This window comes from Bos mutus, chromosome 12, assembly GCF_027580195.1.
Source record: "Bos mutus isolate GX-2022 chromosome 12, NWIPB_WYAK_1.1, whole genome shotgun sequence".
In the NCBI taxonomy this organism is placed as follows: Eukaryota; Metazoa; Chordata; class Mammalia; order Artiodactyla; family Bovidae; genus Bos; species Bos mutus.
Genome location: NC_091628.1, coordinates 2535719 through 2556738, shown reverse-complemented (window position 1 = coordinate 2556738; position 21020 = coordinate 2535719). Strand labels below are relative to the sequence as shown.

Here is a 21020-nt window from a genome sequence, read left to right as displayed (position 1 = left end):
TTTACCTAGATTCTCTGCTTTAAGTCTCACTCCAGCCCTGCAGGGCAGCTATTACCAGATGCATTTTAAAGCCAGGGAACCTGAAGCTCTAGGAGGTGAGTAATGCACCAAAAGCGCTGTAACAGGCAGGCAGCAAAGGAGAGGTCTGAACCACTGTCTTTGACCCTAAAGCTGACATGCTTTCCACGACACTGACTTTTCCTGACCCTCTGCATTGTGACCCTCTGACACTATGAGCCTCTTGATACTCTGTCTCTGTGTTGTGTGATAACTGAAAAGTACTCAGATCCTCAGCTTTGCTGAGCTGTACTCAGAGTTGTTTCAGGAAATGCCTCAAGGCAGAAAGAAACAGTGGCTTTCATAGCTGAGAACTCAACAAACAATCACAGATTCGGTTTCCCCAAATTCACTGGAAGCCAGATGCCTTTCTCCAGAACCAGGTGATGAATGAGATACACGTCACTGATGACTATTTCCTCATAGGAAAAGAGCAGAGACATCTTCCTTCTCCGAGGACCAGGAGTATCCAGAAATACCAGAATCAGGCCAGTCTGCAGTGGCCTCCTGGTCCCTCCTACAAGCCACCTACTGGACAATGGCTACAGTTAGATTAAAGTGTTGAGGCCAGTCACACCACTATCACTATCATTCACAGTCACCACATCTAAGAGGCAAGTCCTTTCTGACCCCTCCTTCTTGCAATATTTATTAACATAAGCAACTCTCTACTACCTTGGTGTCTTCAATGAAGACTCCATTGACCGCTACTGTTAAACTGGAGAGATGGTCTCCCTGCCCCTTCTAGAGATGTTGCTCATCCTCTCATATGTCTTTACCATCTGACTTTGTCATCTGATTCAGCCTTCCTCTTCTAGCCAAGTCTTGCCATCATCCTGCATGAATTCAACTCCATATGAACTACCAGTCTAACAGCAAATTAGTTCCTTGACCTCCTGAATCTTCAGGTTATCAATCCCACATTACCCACTCTCACAGCCATAATCTGAGCTTTGCTACCACCCACAACTCTTTTACTTTTATTAACCTGCATTCATGCAAGCCATCTGTCCTTTTCCCTCCCTTTGTTCATCTCCCTCCCCCTCCTCTCCGCATCCTGTCCTTTCTCCAGGAATATGTTCTGCGCCCCGGCCCCACTGTCATCTCCTTGCCTATCTGAGGTTCATCACTTTGACCATGGTTCACAAGCCATTATTTTACTTTCCTCCTCCCGTAGGGTCTTTTTGCAGACTCTTAGTAAAACTTAAATGAACTGAAAATTCTATCTTCTTGGCACTACACACTAGCTGCTGAACAACTGTGGTGAGAAACAGCACTGCAGCATCAGGGCTGGTACATAATCACAGCTGCCAACCTCAACTGCATTCTTCGTGCCATCCAGCACTCCATCTATGTTTACCTGGAGGCTCTCACACCCACTCCCTATACAGGTTGTTTCAGTGCTTCTTTCAAGCCCTTCAACCAGCTACCCTTCCTCAGCAAAGGACTTGCTCTGTATCAGATATAAAATGCAATGACTTGATAAAAAAACCCTTAATCTCCTACCATTAAATCTACAAATGTATCTGCACTGGGTCCAGCTTTTCTGCCTTCTCACCCATTACATTAGCAGAGGTCGTCGCGCCCAAGACAATTTCCTCTGCCTATACCGACACCACATTCTCCTCACTCTGTCCCACTGCCCTCAGGATCTTGCTCTGTTTGAGGATCAGTCTTTCCCCGCCTCCTTTCCCTTCTCATTTCCCTCGATCTACATTTAAACAAATGCAGCACATGCTTCGTGCTCTGTTGATCCTGAACCCCTCTGGTGCCTACCTGACTTAGATCTCAGTCTCCCTTACTCATTCATCAACCCTCTTCCCTGCCCCTCGAGCTGATGTCAATAGGATATTGTCAGTCGGTTTACTCTATGTATCTGGGCAGCATTTGACAATACTGACTAACTCTTCTTTGAAACAGTCTCTCCCCTTGGGCTTCATAATATGAGGATTTCTTCATTCCCTTCCCTCCTCCATGTGACTGCTTCCAAAACTCTCTTCCCACCTCCTCTTCCTCTGTCCACATTTACACCATCCGTCACATGCTCCATCAGCATTTTATTAACTGCTATAGCTCTGCAAACTAAGAACTCTAAGTTTCCACCACCAGCAAAACTTCTACTCCTGAGCTCTGACTACACTGACCGAAGATTAAGGGGTTTCCTGGAATACAGGGATGGGAAAGCCTCAGGCCAACTGGGAGGAGTTGGCTACCATAGACCATAGGCAATCATTCACCAGACATGGGAACTCAGGTGTCCTACAGATACTTCGTCCCCATTTCCCCCAAACTTCATCTCCTCCTGGTGTTCCTTATCTCAGAGAACAGCACTACCTGTTAAAGTCAGATGGCAACTATTGAAGGATACATAAAAGGATCTGTCAAAGCACACAGTTCCCAGTCACTTTTCATACTGGGGAAATATCCAATAAGAGTCTTACAGAACCTGTTGTTGTTGTCATTGTGCTTAGTCACTCAGTCGTGTCCGACTCTTTGAGACCCCACAGACCGTAGCCCTACAGGCTCCTCTGTCCATGGGATTCTCCAGACAAGAGTACTGGGAGTGGGTGGCATGCCCTCCTCCAGGGGATCTTCCCTACCCAGGGATCAATCTCAGGTCTCCTGCATTGCAGGCAGATTGTTTATCGTCTGAGCCACCAGGGAAGCCCAATCAGCACTTACAAACTCTTTCAATGAAACAACAACAAAACTACAGCATCCTTTATGTGAAGAGTTACAGATCTGTTGGATAGCTCCAGTGGTGCAACAGTTCTTTACTCTTCTACATTCTTCTACAATTCATGTTCTACAATTTATAATTTTGACCACCATTTAATCCATTATAAAATTTCTTCTTTAAACATTTTTGGATATTTATAACATGCTGTTGTGGAATGATTAATTTTCCTCTTCAGTAAGATAAAGCACTGTTTCTCGAGTAAGGAAACTCTGGGAAACAACTGATACTAACTTATGAATGCCTCAGCCTAAAGAAATGGTACACATTCTGCAGGTCACTAGGAAGCAAAATGTTTGCCCTTCACATCTTATTCTGTAAATAAACGGTCTGTGGACCTCAACTATCTCCACATGACTCCTGGCTCTGGGTACACTTAAACAATGCCTTTAAACTTTCTGGGACAAGTAAAATACAGTTCATTGCACAAAAGAGAGAATTTCCCAGGTGTCCCTAGTGGTAAAGAACCCACCTGCCAATGCAGGAGACTTAAGAGACTCCTGTTGATCCCTGGGTCTGGAAGAACCCCTGGAGGAGGGCAAGGCAACCCACTCCAGTATTCTTGCCTGAAAATCCCATGGACAGAGGAGCCTGGCAGTCTATACTCCACAGGGTCACAGAGTCGGACATGACTGAAGTGCCTTGGCATGGCATAGCATGGCAGGCATATAGGAGGATGAAAGTTTCAGATTAAAAACCTAGAAGATAAGAGCCAAATCTAAGACTCGTCGAAAGTGAAAGTGAAGTCGTTCAGTGGTGTCCGACTCTTTGCAACCCCACGGACTGCAGCCTATCAGGCTCCTCCATCCAGGGATTTTCCAGGCAAGAACACTGGAGTGGGTTGCCATTTCCTTCTCTAGAAGATCTTCCCAACCCAGGGATTGAACCCAGGTCTCCTGAATTGTAGGCAGACACTTTATTGTCTGAGCCACCAGGGAAGATGAGCCAAAGGAAGATCAGCTTAAAGGAAGACTCTTCAGGCTGAAGAAAATAAGGGAAGTAAATAACTTCATGTGCTCAGGTTATCACACTGACATCTCATCTTCATTCAGCATCAGACAGTGAACAGACTAATACTACAATGAAAACCTGAGATCAAATTACAGAAGGAGTTATTGGAAAAGAAACAATTAACACAGGACCAGACTGCCTACGATACTCTCTTCTTTTCCTGGGAGTTTAGGTATAACACTGTTGACGTGGGAGGCTTGCTGTGCTTTCACAAACTGAAACCTCTTCCTAGACACACAGCTACCAACATGTAGTAATGATTCGCCATGGCTCCATGTACTCGTCTAAGCCTGAGGTCCCTGTTTCCATCCTCTTGCCAGCCATCTTGTGACCATATTTGTACATATTAGTGCTTTCACCAGGGGGTATATGCATCAATAAGAGGAGAAGTTGAAATTAGATTAGTTAATTTGCTACTTCATTAACAGCTGTGGTAAAAAGTCCAAAGAGAAAGGAGCTTGAAACTAGCTAAAATGAGGGGTTTGTATTGTAAGCAAATCTAAATTATCTATGTCCCCTACTCCTGCGGATAACTGGGAGTCAGCTGTGCACACATCTGTGGGTGTTTATAAACATCCACCATCTGTGAGAAGCTTATGGGTTGTAAATGGTGAGCTAATTAGTGAAATGCTAGTCATTCCTAATGACAGTTGTTATGGATAAAGGTTTTATCCAGGTTATATTGATCTCAGATCTTGTTGCTCATGGGAGGCCACTCTACATTTTATTACAAGACTAAGGACCCACACTATGCTGCATAAGTCAGACATTAAAGATACATTATAACTAGATCAGGCTGCTAGTTTATGCATGTTAATGAGCTCTGCTGTTAACAGACTGAAGTGCTGACTGAGTATTGTCAAGGAAAATAAGAAGTTGTCAATCTGTGAAAGGGTCAACCAATTCTATAATCAATGACATTTTCATTTCTGTTCTACACACATACTAAACATATTCCACTCAGAAAATTAAGTTAATATAGAAGCAGACTAGTAATTCTCACGAGACAATTCATTACTGAAAAGATCTGTTCATATATACACACACACATCTGCATACATACATATATTCCCAAGTTCCTCTTATCAGTAACTTTGTCTAAACACATATCTTTCTTTCACTGATCAAAGCATGGGGAAAACATATTAAACAAGTTAACTTTCACATTTGTCCTACAGCCAAATGGAAAGAAAAATAAAACAACACACTGCACATGGGGAGACACTGCTAGTCACTGCCAAATGCAAAAGAGTTTTATCATAAAAGACTTTGTATTTTAATAGAGGACAATGTTACAAAATGAGTTGGAGAGCTAAACACATTTGATTGTTTGCGCTCTAACAGTACATATTTTACTTAAAAATTAATTCGTAGAATATCAATGAGATTTCAGAGTCAAAAGAAACCTTGCTTTATGGATGAGAAGACTTTGTTCTGGGAAGGTAACTGATCTGCTCACTGTCGTGGCCGGGAGAGCTGGGGTTGGAAACCCGGGCATGTGGACCCCGAGGCTGGGGCACTCAGCACTACAGCATGATGCTCACAGTCTGCACAGGGCGAACCTGGGCAAGTTAAAAACATGTCACTCCTTCCCTACTTCCTATCCCCACGACCCTGCTTTATTTTATTCTCTTCAGAACTTACTGACTTCTAACACTACAGTAAATTCATCTTAAACACTGTCTTCTCTGCCAGGATGTAAGCCCGCAAGGGCAGGGATGTTTGCTCGTTTTACAGTGCCATGGCATACTATGTGTTCCATAAGTATCTGTTAGATGAAGGCAACATTTTCACCATGACAGTAATAATCTAATAATTCTATTAAAGAAGGAAGGCACTCCAATGCCAATTTGTGCATTTTTTGGTCAGAAATTTAAAACCACAAGAGTAAATCACACAGAAACCTTAGGGCTGTCTTTTGTTCTGCTGGATAAGGTGTGATTAATGCTTTAAAAAAATCACAAAATGTTAAATCACATCATATATGCCAGATAAATAAATATGAAAACAAATTTCTACACTGAGAATCCCAGAGCGTTGGCACTGAAATCTGAGCTGATATCAGCTAAGGTGGGAGGAGGAGGAGTGACCCAGTTCCCTTCAAAGAGGATGACGGGACACGCAGTCTGTGTTACTTGACCCACGTCCCAAGCCTCAGTCAGACTCCAGCGGGGAGCTGCCCCGAGCTTATATTCTCATGAGCTAACAGGATTTGCTCTTAAGTGGCCTTGGTTACTGTACTTACTAAAATGCCTAAGACAACTAAACTGTCTTTGTTAACAAAGAAATTTATTTCCTTCCCCTAAGAAAAAAGCTAACATCTATGTGCAGTTGTTGTGCCATAACCTTATGCCAGGTCCGTTCAGGCCTTAGCGTGCCTGCTCAGTCACAGACATACCGGACTCTTTGCAACACCATAGGGTATAGCCCACCAGGCTCCTGTGTCCATGAGATTCTCCAGAAAAAAATAATGAATTGGGTTGCTGTCTCCTCCTCCAGGGTTCTTCCCGACCCAAGGATGGGACCTTGTCTCTTGTATCTCTTGACCCTTGACCACTAGCACCACCTGGGAAGCTCAATTGCCATCCAAATAAAAAGGCTTGAAAGTAGAGATCCAAACTCAATGTGTCCTAAAGCTATATAGACATCATCCACCCTGTCATGTAAGTTTCTCCAGGCTCTGAAAACCCAATCAACAACAAAAGCCTATTGCTACTACCTCTAACTGCCTTTCCAATCCATCCAGTCTTCCTGTTTTGAGTACATCCTAGTTCAGGCATTTGCAATTTAACTCTTGCAAAATTACAAGTCTCCTAATTTCTCTCAGTCTTTCTACTGCCCACCATTTTCTAATCGATATGCTTTTTTGCTATCAGAACCCTCTCTCTATGAAGACGCTACCACTGGTCTGCACAATGCCCTTGAAGTGTGCCTACAGGATGAAGGAAAAATCCAAAACACAGCAGCATACTCTCCCATCTTCCAATTTAGCTTCCTCTTTTATTACAGCTAAGTCACTTCAGTCATGTCCGACTCTATGTGACCCCATAGATGGCAGCCCACCAGGCTCCCCCGTCCCTGGGATTCTCCGGGCAAGAACACTGGAGTGGGTTGCCATTTACAGCTGTACTAAACACTCACCTGCTACTTTGGTTTTTGCTATGAAAATACGGATTTCATGCCTCTGTGACTTAACTCACTCAGGCCAGTAGATTCCCAGGCATGGAAGCCCTGACTTACATCACTATGCGTTCATTCAGTATCCACCTACTTCAGGATTCTGGAATTCTACAGAACAGCAGAGGCGTCAGGACAGCTGCTCAGACGGCAGCCCAACCTCCCTTCTTCCATAAAGTGGAAGCGTAAAGAACCATTCGAATACAGGAGCTCTCCACATAGGAGAGAACACACACCACATACCTGGGTTATAGACGGAAAAACCTCCATCTGGTGGGAGACTAGAAAACACGGAGAGTCCACACAGGGTGGGACCCCGGCACACTGCCCCTCATTCCAGAGGAAATGGGACCACACGCAGAATCCCCCATGGAGTCATGGAGAGTGGGATAAAGAGTGGAAGCGCCTTGTGCCCAACAAGCAGATCCAGGAAGCATCAGGCACGTGCACTGTGTGCCTAGATCTGGCCCAGGAGCAAGCGGGTTGCAGAACACCCCTTACCCCAGGACCTGAGAGCTGCAGGAGGAGCAAGAAACCCCCATGGACCCTGGCTGGGGAGACAAGCAGGCTAGAAAGCCCCATCAAAGAACTCAGATACACGTCTCAGCATCGCAAACCTAGACGGCAAGATAAAAACCAGAAACATCACTTAGCAAACAAAGGTCCGTCTAGTCAAAGCTATGGTTTCTCCACTAGTCACGTAAGGATGTGAGAGTTGGACCATAAAAAAGGCTGAGTGCTGGAGAATTGATGTTTTTGAACTGTGGTGTTGAGAAGACTCTTGAGAGTCCCTTGGACTGCAAGGAGAATGAACCATTCAATCTTAAAGGAAATCAACCCTAAGTATTCACTGGTAGGACTGATGTTGAAGCTGAAGCTCCCATATTTGGGCCACCTGATGAGAAGAGTCAACTCATTGGAAAAGACCCTGATGTTGGGAAAGACTGAGGGCAGGAGGAGCAGGGATTGATACAGAATGAGATGGTTGAATGGCATGATCAAATCAATGGACATTAGTCTGAGCAAACTCCAGGAGATACTGAAGGACAGAGAAACCTCGTGTGCTGCAATTCATGGGGTCGCAAAGAGTCATCCACGAATTAGCAACTGAACAACAAGAACAAATGTCAGGGAGCAAAGGAGGTATCTAAGAGCAACCCATCAGATCTCATGGGTCATGATTCAAGAGCAAAGCAGACATCATTTTTACCAAAAGCAGGCAGAAGAAATTATATCTAAGCAGGGAGGGTGTTTGGTGTCCAGACAGAACTCAGTCAAGAAGAATACACAACCTTAGAAGTGTACCCCAAGCTGACTTTCAAGCTTGGAGTTCCTTTAGGGAGAGACCTTGGCAGGGAATTTCAAACATCAATAACTGGATTCTACACTAGAATTACTGAGCTAAAACACACAGAGAATTACCTAAGTTCTTTACCAATAGGCAGGCTGGTGGTTCAGAGTTACAAATTAAACTCTATTTATAGAAATACTGTATCTTTGCAGACCTGAATTTGTTCTCTTGACTGAAATACCTATTCGATATCAATGCTATAGGAGCAACAAACTTGACAGATGTCATATCTTGTAATGGGATTGGGTCAGTTTAAGTCAGTCAGACAGTTCAGTCACTCACTCGTGTCCGACTCTTTGAGACCCCGTGGACTGCAGCATGCCAGGCCTCCCTGTGCATCACCAACTCCCAGAGTTTACCCAAACTCATCTCCATTGAGTCAGTGATGCCATCCAACCATCTCATCCTCTGTCGTTCCCTTCTCCTCCTGCCCCCAATCCCTCCCAGCATCAGGGTCTTTCCAATGAGTCAGCTCTTCGCATCAGGTGGCCAAAGTACTGGAGTTTCAGCTTCAGCATCATTCCTTCCAAAGAAATCCCAGGGCTGATCTCCTTCAGAATGGACTGGTTGGATCTCCTTGCAGTCCAAGGGACTCTCAAGAGTCTTCTCCAACACCACAGTTTAAAAGCATCAATTCTTCGGTGCTCAGCTCTCTTTATAGTCCAACTCTTACATCCATACATGACGACTGGAAAAATCATAGCTTTGACTAGACAAATCTTTGTTGGCAAAGTAATGTCTCTGCTTTTTAATATGCTGTCTGGGTTGGTCATAGCTTTTCTTCCAAGGAGCAAGCGTCTTTTAATTTCATGGCTGCAGTCACCATCTGCAGTGATTTTGAAGTGAGTCTACTCAAATAGAATGTGCACAATTGAGGGATTTTTGTCCTACAGACATGAATTTCATTAATATTTTAAAAGTGCTTATTGAACACCTGCTATGGAAAGATACTGTATTAAAACAGAACTCACTTTGAAAGGTTTATTTTTTTAAAATGTGACTATTTTTGTATGAAAGAATTTTAGTTTGTAAATTTCTTAAGAAATTTGAGTATGTTTAATTTTCACGTATAAAGCAGCTAAATCAGAACATTAATTGAAGTGTCAAAGTAACTGTAGTAAATGTTTTGTGTCATTTTCTTCTTTTTTCATATTTTATAGAAGAGACATATCATCTAACTAATGAAATGAGAGAAACTTTTTACTCCAAAGAGGGCTCTGATAAGTTTTTAGGGACAGTACACCAAATTCTTGAAACATTTGCTTTTTATTTTCATAATTAGTTGACCTCTAATTGAAGCAGGGTAAAAGCAATCACACACACACACACACACACGCCTCCCTTAGCTAAGCTGTACCACTGGGTAATTTCTCTACCTGATTCTAACAATGCTAAACACTGTTGTGGATACGTCTCCCTTCTCTTCTTGGTGTTCCCTTTTTATAGTCGATAGATGGCAATGAGTTTGTATTCTATTTCTAGTCCATCAAGGTGCACTGCTTTAGGAATAGGATGGTGCAAAACATAAAATTGAAATTTCCTCTTGGGGAGGAGGAAAATTGGAACACCAACTCTCCTTCCCAAGTTTTCCCCCATGATGTGAGTGCAGTAGTTCTGAACAAAGCTTGCCATCATTTGGGCTCTTCTAACTTTCCAGGCACAGAAGAGACAGTTCATAAATTCTCCACTATGCCTCTAAGTGTATCATGAGGCCATTCTATGTTCAATCTCAGCAGATACCCCCCATGATTCAGGAAACATCACTGTCTCAGATTGCAACACTGGGCACAGCAAAGTGCTGAAATAGGAGAATCAGTTAGAACACCAAGTTCCTTGAGCATCCCATGGAACAGTTCTCCAAAGGCTGCAGTCTGTGGGGAAGGTGAGCAAACAGTAGGGCCTTTCTGCAAGGATCAAAGGTGCTTCCCATGATCACAGTGATACTTTCATCTACCAAAGCTGAAATCAGAGGATAACAGACAGAGACACACACTTAACAGATTTATTTACTTACTGATTTAACCTCAATCTAATAAAAATACTCCATGCAATGAAGAAATAGTGACTAACTACTATCAACAATTACTATGCTTTTTTGAGACCTCAACATTGCTCCATATTAAAATAAATAATGGAGGGCAAAGAAAGAGAAAAGTAAGTACTTTTATTTACCTGTGAAAACATAATCTAATTAGCATGGAGAATATCTATTGGAAACAAGTGATCATAATTTCAATTCAATCAATACTTACACATTTTAAGTGCAATAGAAAACCTGCCTTTTTCTTAATTCTTGGCTTTTAAATAAAGAATTCCTTTTGTTCACCAATCTTCTTGACTTTATGACATTTGAAGAATATTCTGCAGTTGAGCTAAAAGGAGGAAATGTTGCACACGGGAAGCCTGGAACTAACGGCAGTGGAGAGGGAATGGTTTTGGAGGGCACTGCAGGCTCCTCCTGCAATGATCCTTTACACAACTCTCCTGAAAGCTGGTGATGGAGCCTCTAACTCAACACTAATTTTGACAGAAATGTTTCTGCTTTGCAAGAGTTCCTTCATGAATACCACTAATAGTTTAAAAATGAACATTCAAAGGATTCTATTAAACTAAAATTACTGTCACTTTTACCCATTAATGATAATTATTGGTGAAAGTTCGATGGTGACATAATTCACTCTAGCTGGCAATGTCTCTCGAGAATTGCTTGTTCCAAAAACAGTCAGTCATCTATTTTCTGTATTACAGCAGTCTGTCAAATTCTTCCTGCCTTAGGGCATCCTCGCCTGTGTAAAGGCTGTCCTCAGTGTTAACTTCATTAATATTACACTGCTTCTAATTTTCTAGAAGAACACTGGCTATCTCAGGAAGGAAGCTATCCAGGAAACAATATTTTAAAATCCTATTACAAAATAATGTCTAATTTCATCTAAGCACTAATGCCTATTTATACCTTTTTCAAGTAACACATAAATATTCAATTTCTCTGGTTAATTTTCCCAGTCTGCCTAAGGGTATACTTAGTCATCATCAAAGGCCAAACACTACTGAGTTTCTTTTTACTCAGCAAGATAATCACTTCAGACTTGGAGCAACTTTCTTGACCAAGTTCAATACCACTGAATGCATTTTCTTCAATTTTAGGGATTTAATGTCAAAATGACCAAAAATCGGAAGAGAAGAGAGACGCCCTATTAATAAGGAAATAAACACCTGGCTCCCCATACCTTTTTGACACATTGATATTTTCATATCAAAAGACACACAAACAATAGCACAGAAATGCTGTGGACAAAGCGCGGATGAAAGGGTAGGAGGACAGTGGCCGTGCTGGCTGGATCGGGACCAACTGGCAGTCCCGGCTTTCGCTGCACGTCAGAAGTTCAACTGCACAACTCTCCGTTCCAAACGAACAGAACCTAAAAAAGTCAGGTAATCTGCTGCTGGAAATGCATATCAATATTTTTTACTGATTTAACCACCAGATCCTCAGTTTGCAATGCAGATGAGCCAGTCTGCAAATGCACGCTTTGGCCACAGGAAGATTAAAAAAAAAGTTAATAGAACAGTTTTCATTTTAACTCAGTGTTACCCAACTGAAAGAACAGTATCTATAGATTACTGACATATATTAGGAGTTGGAGATTTTTTCTCAAAAAACCAGTAGCAAATACGAGACAAACGGTGTGTGTCCTACTCACTCAGTTCTGCACTTGTACCACAGAGGCAGCCATAGACAATATGTAAAGATATGAGTGTGGCTATCTTCCAGCAAATATTATTTACAAAAATAAGTGCAGGCTGACTTGGCTCAAGAGCTGTAGCTTGATCTACATTTTTACTTTCCATGTAAATAACAATATGCTCAACTGAACACAAAAGGAAAGAGATGTCTTTCAACCAGCTAACTATGTATCAATTTTTTGGCAAATCTTCTAAGTGTCTTTCTGGGTATTTACTATGTGCACACAGTGTGCTAGGTCCTATAAAAAGAAGAATGCATAAGGCCATGCTCTTGAAAAATGCACAACCTATTAGAAGCATAAGACTAAAGCAAATAAAATGAGCATAACCAAATATTCAATACATAATTAATATGGCAAGATTATATTAGTTTATAAAAAAGAGACTGTCTACAATCAAGGGCAAATTTTCAGAGAAGACTTTTTGGAGAATATAAGAATTGTTAAATCACATTTTGTAAGATTCAGTCAGTTAAGAATTAGGAAAAAAGTACTGATGGCAGAAAGAACATCTGACATAAACTCAGAGAAGTAGTCATGACTAGGCCAGAGGTGGAGTGGATGGTATAACCAGTTCAACAGAGAGGAGGAGAGTCACTGAGAAGTTCAAGGTTACAGTCTCTTATCTGTAAGCTCTGCAGTCAGCTATTTCAGAACTGAAGTCTTGCAGACTGCGGAAAGGTCAAAAGGTGTACACATTGTAAAATCACAACAAACCCGGAGCAACTTAGAGCTGCATCCTCTAATTAAAAATCGTATTATTTCTGCAGCACGAATATTCACATTGGATGGAGCCGCCTATCAATTCAAGTCAGGTTTGGCATTAAATCAGTTTGGACACAAAAGTTTTTGATTTTCAGAGCACCATACATTTTTGAGTTGTAAAAGGGGTTGTAGATATATTTACTGTTCAAATGACCTAAACAATTCTGTGTTGGTTGAAATTTTCTCTGATTGGCTGCCCTGCACAAATATATATATATATATATATATGTATATACATACACACACACACACATATATATAATAGTTGAAAAAAAGGTGAAATTTATATCATCCCTGATATGTGTGTATACATATGTATAAATAGTGTAAAGTGATAGATTGGATAAAGTAACAGTCGGGTTCAAAAGTCTATACCCTCTGGATCTAAAGCAACTGAAGGTTTATGGAGGCCTCTGTTTCTCAGGGTAAATGCTAAAAAAAGAGATTTATGTAACGTTTAAAGAGAATGCATTAGACTATGGAAATGAGATAAGTTTTTTAAAAGACAGAGGTTTGTGATCATGACTGAAAACAATACAATATTCAACATCTATCTCTGAAATTAAGGATAACAACTTTCCATCAAATACAAATAATAATTCCACTCAGAACTGGCAATCTGACATGGAAGGGCTCATGGTGACAATAACGCACTGTTTGGAAAGTGTACAGTGTATTAATAACTACTGATTAGGGAGACGTTATCTAAGGAGTACTCAAGATTATACATAAGGATGATGCTATTGTGATCGAGTCCTCAACTACATACAATAAACACAGCTGATGTTATTAAAGTTATAGCATCTTTGCACTGTAATAAGATCAAAATTATTGACTCAGCGACTGAACTGAACTGAACTGAATATTATATAATTCTCAGAAGAAGGGCAATGCAAGTGATTTTTAAATACTGGATAAGCCATAAACCAATTAGTGTGAAGATGTACCATAATGATGTTTAACAAAGAAGGACACATTTAAAGTAAAAAAAAAAAAAAAGAATCAAGGTTTCAAGGTTCATGGTGCTAGAGAAGTTTGCGAGCCTCCTCTCCTAATTTCTCTTTTCTGGGCCTTTTTCAAGGAGACAAAATGGCACGTGAGCACTGCGCAGCCACACAGAGAAGACATCTGTGAGGCACACAAAAGCTGCTCTCTGACTGAGTTTCCACAATTGAAGCTGTGCTTTCCAGTGAGAGACTTCTGCACACAAATGAAAACCTGCATTGTACTGGTGAGACTCTAGGAAAAGTCTCCCACCAGACAACCCTTGATTCTACTTCATGGGGTCTCAGTCTCAATACACTCAGGAAAAACAAACGGTCACAGAGTAGAGCTGGGGGTGGGGTGTCTCAGGTCACTTGAGCTCCAGTAAAGCACACAAAGGTATCTGTGCCCTTCCAAAAACACGGCACAGTGAGTCCCTGGGTCCCTAACCTCCAACCTGGGTCAAGCAGTGAAAATCCTGGTGACATTTTTGCTCCCTTCAGAGCTACTGAGCCATGGGCTCAGAACTATCCAGACCACTGAAAAATCCCTCCTCCAAATCTTCGAACGAGCAGAAGACTCAAAGAAGCATCAGGGAAGCACTCCTAATTTGGCAGTCCTCTCAGAACTTCCGAGGACAAAGGGAAGCGCCTCTCAAAGGTTTTCAGAGAGGACAATTCTCCACATAGGTATAGTCCAGTGCCTGTCACCAATTACTAAGGTTGTTTTGGTCCCGTTTTTCTCTATAATGGTTAAGTCGTCACCAGTAAAGGAATAACAAAATATGCAACCTTTGGGTTATTAACCTTATATCATACTAAATGAAGTAAGTCAGACAGAGAGAGACAAATACTATGTGATATTACTTATATGTGAAATCTAAAGAAATAATACAGATCTCCTTATTTACAAAACAGAAACAGACTCACAGACATAGAAAACAAACATCATTACCAAAGAGGACAGGAGGAGGGGAGGGATAAATTAGGAGCATGGAATTAACAGATACACACCACTATATATAACATAAACAACAAGGATTTACTGTACAGCACAAGGAACTATATTCAATATCCTGTAATAACCTATGTGCGCATGCTGAGTCACTTCAGTCACGTCTGACTCTTTGTGACCCTATCGACTGTAGCCCACCAGGCTACTCTGCCCATGGGATTCTCCAGCCAAATACTGGAGAGGGTTGTCATTTTCTCCTCCAGGGAATCTTCCCAACCCCAGGATCGAATCTGCATCTCTTAAAGGGTAATAACCTATAATGGAAAATAATCTAAAGCTGTAAACTTGAAATAATACAGTACTGTAAATCAACTATAGGCCAATTTAAAAATTTTTAAGAAATAAAAATAGAAATATGAACTCTGGTCAGAAAACATGAGTGCTGGCTTGCTAAATTTGTGACTGTGTACAAAAGGAATTAATTGACTCTGATAAAAACAGTCTCCCAAGATCATTGCAACTATTACATGCAGTAATGAACATATTCAGAGCCTGGAAAACAATATGTGATCTATAAAATGGTTGTGGGTAGTAGTAATAATAACAGTAATATTGGATGTTATTGCTTTTATTACTAGTATCATTAGTATTATTTCATAAAATCTGAAGGTAAGAAAAAAAGCAATACCAATTTATTATATTCTTCTAAGTAGAGAAATAAATTACTGTCTCTCATGCATCATCAATAGCCAAAAGATGCTACAAAACTGACAGCACCAGGAAAGAGAAAGTCTATAAAACTAGGCTATATGCAATTATGGAAAATAATCTAAGTTTTATATATATGTAGAGGAAAGGGTAAATGTCAGTCCTTTGTAAAAGCAAGTACACACATTAACTGCATCTCTGTTAAGACTGGCAGAGACATTCCCAAGCAGTATTTCTGTAATATGCATTTCCTCTAAAATGGAGGCCTAATTGCTTAGTTATTCTAAATTGCAAAATAGAAAACAAAGGAGCAGTTTTGGCCATGTGGGTAAACAACAGATTTCTAAAAGCTAATTATCTCTTTATTTAATAGACTGAAGTTGTACCAAATGAGACATTTAAGTCTAATAAATAATAAACAAATTGCAACCTAAAGACTAAAATGTAGAAACTGCTCATATAGTTTTTATTGCTCCATTAAATAAGCTCTTATTTACTTCCTCCACAAAACATAATTATATAACACTGGGTCCATTTCAAGACCATTCTGATGCACAATTTAAAAATTAAGTGAATCAACTTACATACTTGGGAAATCTTAAAGCATAATACTTGAATTCTATTATCAAACACCCTATTCTTTCCCATGATTAAGAAATCGAAGTGCAGTTTTGAAAAAGTCATACATAATCACATAAATTCACTATTGGTCTCACTAGAAATGATCACATATAATGATAGCTATGCACTTTAAATAAATTTTAGTGTCTATACTTACAAATTTCTACATCAGATATTTAATACTTTCAGTATCTTGCAAATTAAAATAACTCAAATTTAAACATCAACCTTAGAAAATGTATTCAAAATTCAACCAATTAAACAAAGACATCTTGAAAATGCAGTTGTTTGTTTGTTTTATGTAATATCAAACCATTCAACAGAAATAACCACAAACTGCACATGTGAATATTTAAGAGACCTCCAGGCTCATCATTTTCAAAGAGAACGAAAATGAGACAAACAGCCTTTTAATCCCATCACATGATAACACGAGATGTGGTGCTGCTTAGTCTTGCTGCTCTAAAGGGTTTTTAATGCTGCATTTTTCTTCTCAGTAAAACTTAGCGCACTATTCAGTGTTTATTTTCATTCTACTAACAAAAATAACATTCTGAAATGATAGTGATAATAAATAGTAGACTTGAAAATAGTTGTTTGCTCTCTTGCCAAGGGCAATAGTGATTTACGATGGATAAGAAAGAGCAGGAATTAAATTTACTCCACTACCTCAGGTGGTGATGCAAGAATTTGTACCTCTGTGAAAATATAGTTGTTATTTGCATGATGAAAATACTACAGTCATAAAAATAGGTGGAAGGTAGCTCCCTGTGTATTTAGGGCAGGGCTGGGTTGAAGATTTTTCTCCCCTCTATCATTCAGGGGTATGTGTTCTACACACAAAAAGAAGACAAAACAAACAGTTCCTGATCCAGAGAGGTGACAAACACAACTGTAAATTAAACAATGTGCCCTTCTATTTTCTTTAGATAAAAGGAAAGTCAGGCTGGTAACTTCTACAAAAATTACAGTAATAGTATGTTCTCTATGAAAACAAGAACACCCAGAAAGAAATACATGAAATTTTAGATGATCTTCACAATAAGATGTTTAAAAAGTTCACAATATTAGCATATATAGGATAGTAAATCTCATGAGCCTATTTATCCTAACAGTTTATAAGGAGTTTTGTAACCAATACTTTAAATTAGTAAGTCTGCTATCTTAATATTCTCCTTTCTGAGTTCTGAGGACCAAAATTCATCAAGTGCACTCACCAACACGGCCAGTCTCCATTTCTATCTCATTATCTTGTCTTACTTTACTTCACATAACCTTTTTATAATCTGAAATTATCTTATATATGTGGTTATGTATAAGAGGTATAAGATAATTACAAATATAAGATAATGACCCTCCTATTAGAATTTTAAACTTCATTACAACAGAAATCTTATTTGTCCTTATTTATCACTGCAATTCTAGCACACTGAGGAGGGAAAAAAACTGTCTGAATAAAAGAAACAAAAGTGGCATAGCTATTACTTTTTTCTGTACCAGTAAAATAATAATGGAAGACCTCAGCCCTTATATTTTTCATAACAATATAATATCCAATGACAAAAAGCATGTTCTACGTCTAATATGGAAAGAATAAGGTTTCTTCATATTTGTACTGTTTTTAAATATGAAGAAAGGTATCAACAAATCAGTAATAATATATTTGATACTTAAATGACTTACTTGGTTATAACAGCTACAATAATATTGAGACTGAATACCTTGTTTTTCTATGCTAATAATCATGGTATGTTTAAAGCAAAATTAAAGACCATTCAGAATAATCATTATTTACTGGGATTTCAGAAGAGGTCTTTTACTTTAGTGAGAAAATTATATGTTTATGTACCATAAAATTTGGGATATAGCCCTAGATTCTAGATTCTTTAAAATCCTATAGTCTATAAGAAAAAACTTGAGTTCCAAAATTTTCAAATGTTTACAAAAGAACTACATCAAAGCTTTCTGTTGTACCAAAAGTTGTATCATCTTTTATCAAAAGGCTTTGATTAAACCTTTTAAAAGTCACACATAATACATAATATTTTTAAGATGTATTAAAGTATTTATTTAATAGTTTATGTAAGTCAATGTCAGCCAGAATATCCTTTAAAGAATTCTCTCCTGGAAAATGACGAATGTATGGCATAAATGGGCCTCAGCATCTAAAGGTTTTGGAAATTCCTATCAAGTGAGATGGAGAAGGAAATGGCAACCCACTCCAGTGTTTTTGCCTGGAGAATCCCAGGGATGGGGGAGCCTGGTGGGCTGCCGTCTATGGGGTCGCACAGAGTCGGACACGACTGAAGCGACTTAGCAGCAGCAGCAGCAGCATCAAGTGAGAGCCTTACATTTATTTGAGACTCATCCATGATACTTTTCACACCATGATGGGGGAAGAATAGTATGAAAAATGTTCTATAAAATAATCCAGTAGGTCATAATTAGCAAAGGATGCAACAGAAAACTTTAATTTATTTTAAAATAAAAATATTCAATTTATTTTAATAATTAAGAATAGAAAAGTAACAACCTTAACACAATATAAACAAACTATTGGCCATAAATGATGGTTAAAAATAGAACAGTTTTGACAGAACTCAGAAACAGATTCTAGCATATTAAAAATTACATGTCAAATATATAATAACCAAGAAAGAATTACAAATAAATGGAGAAAATAGTATTACAAATAACTTAAACTGAAAAAAAAATTGAAGTAGAATAAGAAATTATCAAAGGAACGATTTTCTAAACTTAGCTATGATAGGAAAAAATCACAAAAGCAAAGATTACAATAAAATATTACATAAAAAGGAAGCAATTTACATGTGGAATCTAGAAAGATGGTACTGATGAACCTATCTGCAAGGCACATGGAGACGAAGGCAGAGACTGATGGGCACAGAGGGGAAAAGAGAGGGTTGGAAGAACTGAGAGAGTAGCACTGAAACATATGCATTACGGTATGTAAAATGATTAGGTTGGTGCAAAAGTAATTTTGGTTTTGCATTGTTGGGCTTTGCCATTTGATACAGTAATACATGGTTATGTTATCTAAAAAAAAAGTAATAAAAAATTTTAAATGTAAATATTGATACATAATGAATACATAAATCTATGAGAAAAATAAGACAACGCCACTCACAAAGGAAGAAATACAAATGCACTGTAGACATTTGGAAAAAAGTTCAGTTTCAGTAGTATTCACAGAAATGCAAGTTAAGATAATAAAATACAACTTTTTAACCTATTAGGTTAACAAAAACCTTACAAAATGAGAAATATCAAACCAAGGCACATTCATAAACTAAATATTAAAAGTTGGTGAAAGTAGAAAAATATTTCTGGAAATCAGTTTGGTAGCATGCACCAAGAATCTTAACACTATTTAACCTTTTTTCTTTCATATTCTAATAATTACAAACACTTTTCAATTACTTATGCATTAGGTATGCATAAATAACTATCACACAGAAAAGTTGAAAATAAATATTGCTCTATGACCTCATACTGACAAATATAAAATTAACTGCAAGTTAAATGAGACATGATACTTCCAATGGATGCAATAACATAGATATTAAAAGTTACAAATTAAAAATCACAATTTACATAAAATGAAGCATTCTGGAAATTCAGGAAGTAATGTGAGACACTAAACTGTCTGTTGGCTAGAATCATGTAACTACTGTTAAAAGATAGAAGCTTTTAGAATTGAAAGAAAAACGGGTCAAGATACTAACAGTGATTCTTTGGATTATGGTCTTTTGATTCAAATACTTTTTAGGTATCTTCTATAACATGAAATTACTGTTTTCAAATTGGAAAATAAAATAAACTTAGGGCTTCTCTGGTGGCTCATAAAGTAAAGAATCCACCTGCAATTCAGGAGACCCAGGTTCGGTCCCTGGGTCAGGAAGATCCCCTGGAGACGGGAATGGCCACCCATTTGTCTTCTACAACATGAAAATATTATTTTCAAATTGAAAAATAAAATAAACATAGTTATCTTTAAAAATGGAAGCTTCCTTCAAAAGAAAAAGAAATTTAAATGAAAATATTATTAAGATTACATTGGATACGAGGTTCATTAAAATTTTTGCTTCCTATCAGGTTTCAACTTTCCAGGTTGATTGCTAAGAGGCTTTGTATGACAGACCCTTAGGTAAAATCCCCATACAATACACAGTCAATCTGCCATCAAGCAACCCATCCAGATGACTTGTTAACCAAAACTCAATGAACTAATAATGTACAAACACCTGAATGTCTGGTAAACTAGACAGTAATATATTATTTTAAAAGGTTTCCAGAAGCATCTTTTAAAAATCAATGCTAAATTGTCCTGATCTACATTATGTTAACACTTTAAGATATTTCTGAGAAGACTTTATGAATTTCAAGTGTACTCTTATAAAAAGAAATTGTGCTTGGACGATTTTTTAACCCCTGGGAAAAACTTGTGCAATATATTATGGTACTCAGCTTGCTTTATTAAAGACAAAATACGTCTCTAAAAATGGAAGTGAAGAAGGAAAAAAAGGCATCTTGGTCTTTACCCCCAGGGAAACTTCAGCTGAATTTGCAGCCCTAAGTTGTAAACTATGGTAATTTAGCAGCGAGGCTGATAGATTTTAATTAGTCTTCCAGTCCTCGGTGGCTTGAAGGTGGAAGAGCCAGGATTTTGAGGGGGCAAAAATATAACTATATTTTACCTCTTTTGCCTCTAAGTTAATGATACCTTTTAAATTTAGAAAATACACATATATGTTTCTGCAAAACAATAATTTTTATACTTTTCTTTTCAATTTTTTCTAAAAACTTTTTATTAAAGAAAATTTCAAAATAGAGAATTTCAAAATTTCAAAGTAGAGAAAATGGTATCGTGAACATAGCCTACCCTCCAAGT

At 38.6% G+C, this 21020-nt stretch overlaps 1 protein-coding gene across 1 annotated transcript in view; it reads right to left on the bottom strand.

The window, feature by feature from the left end:
* The window catches only part of DIAPH3 (diaphanous related formin 3), a 561965-nt gene that overhangs the window by 157679 nt on the left and 383266 nt on the right, over positions 1 to 21020 (bottom strand).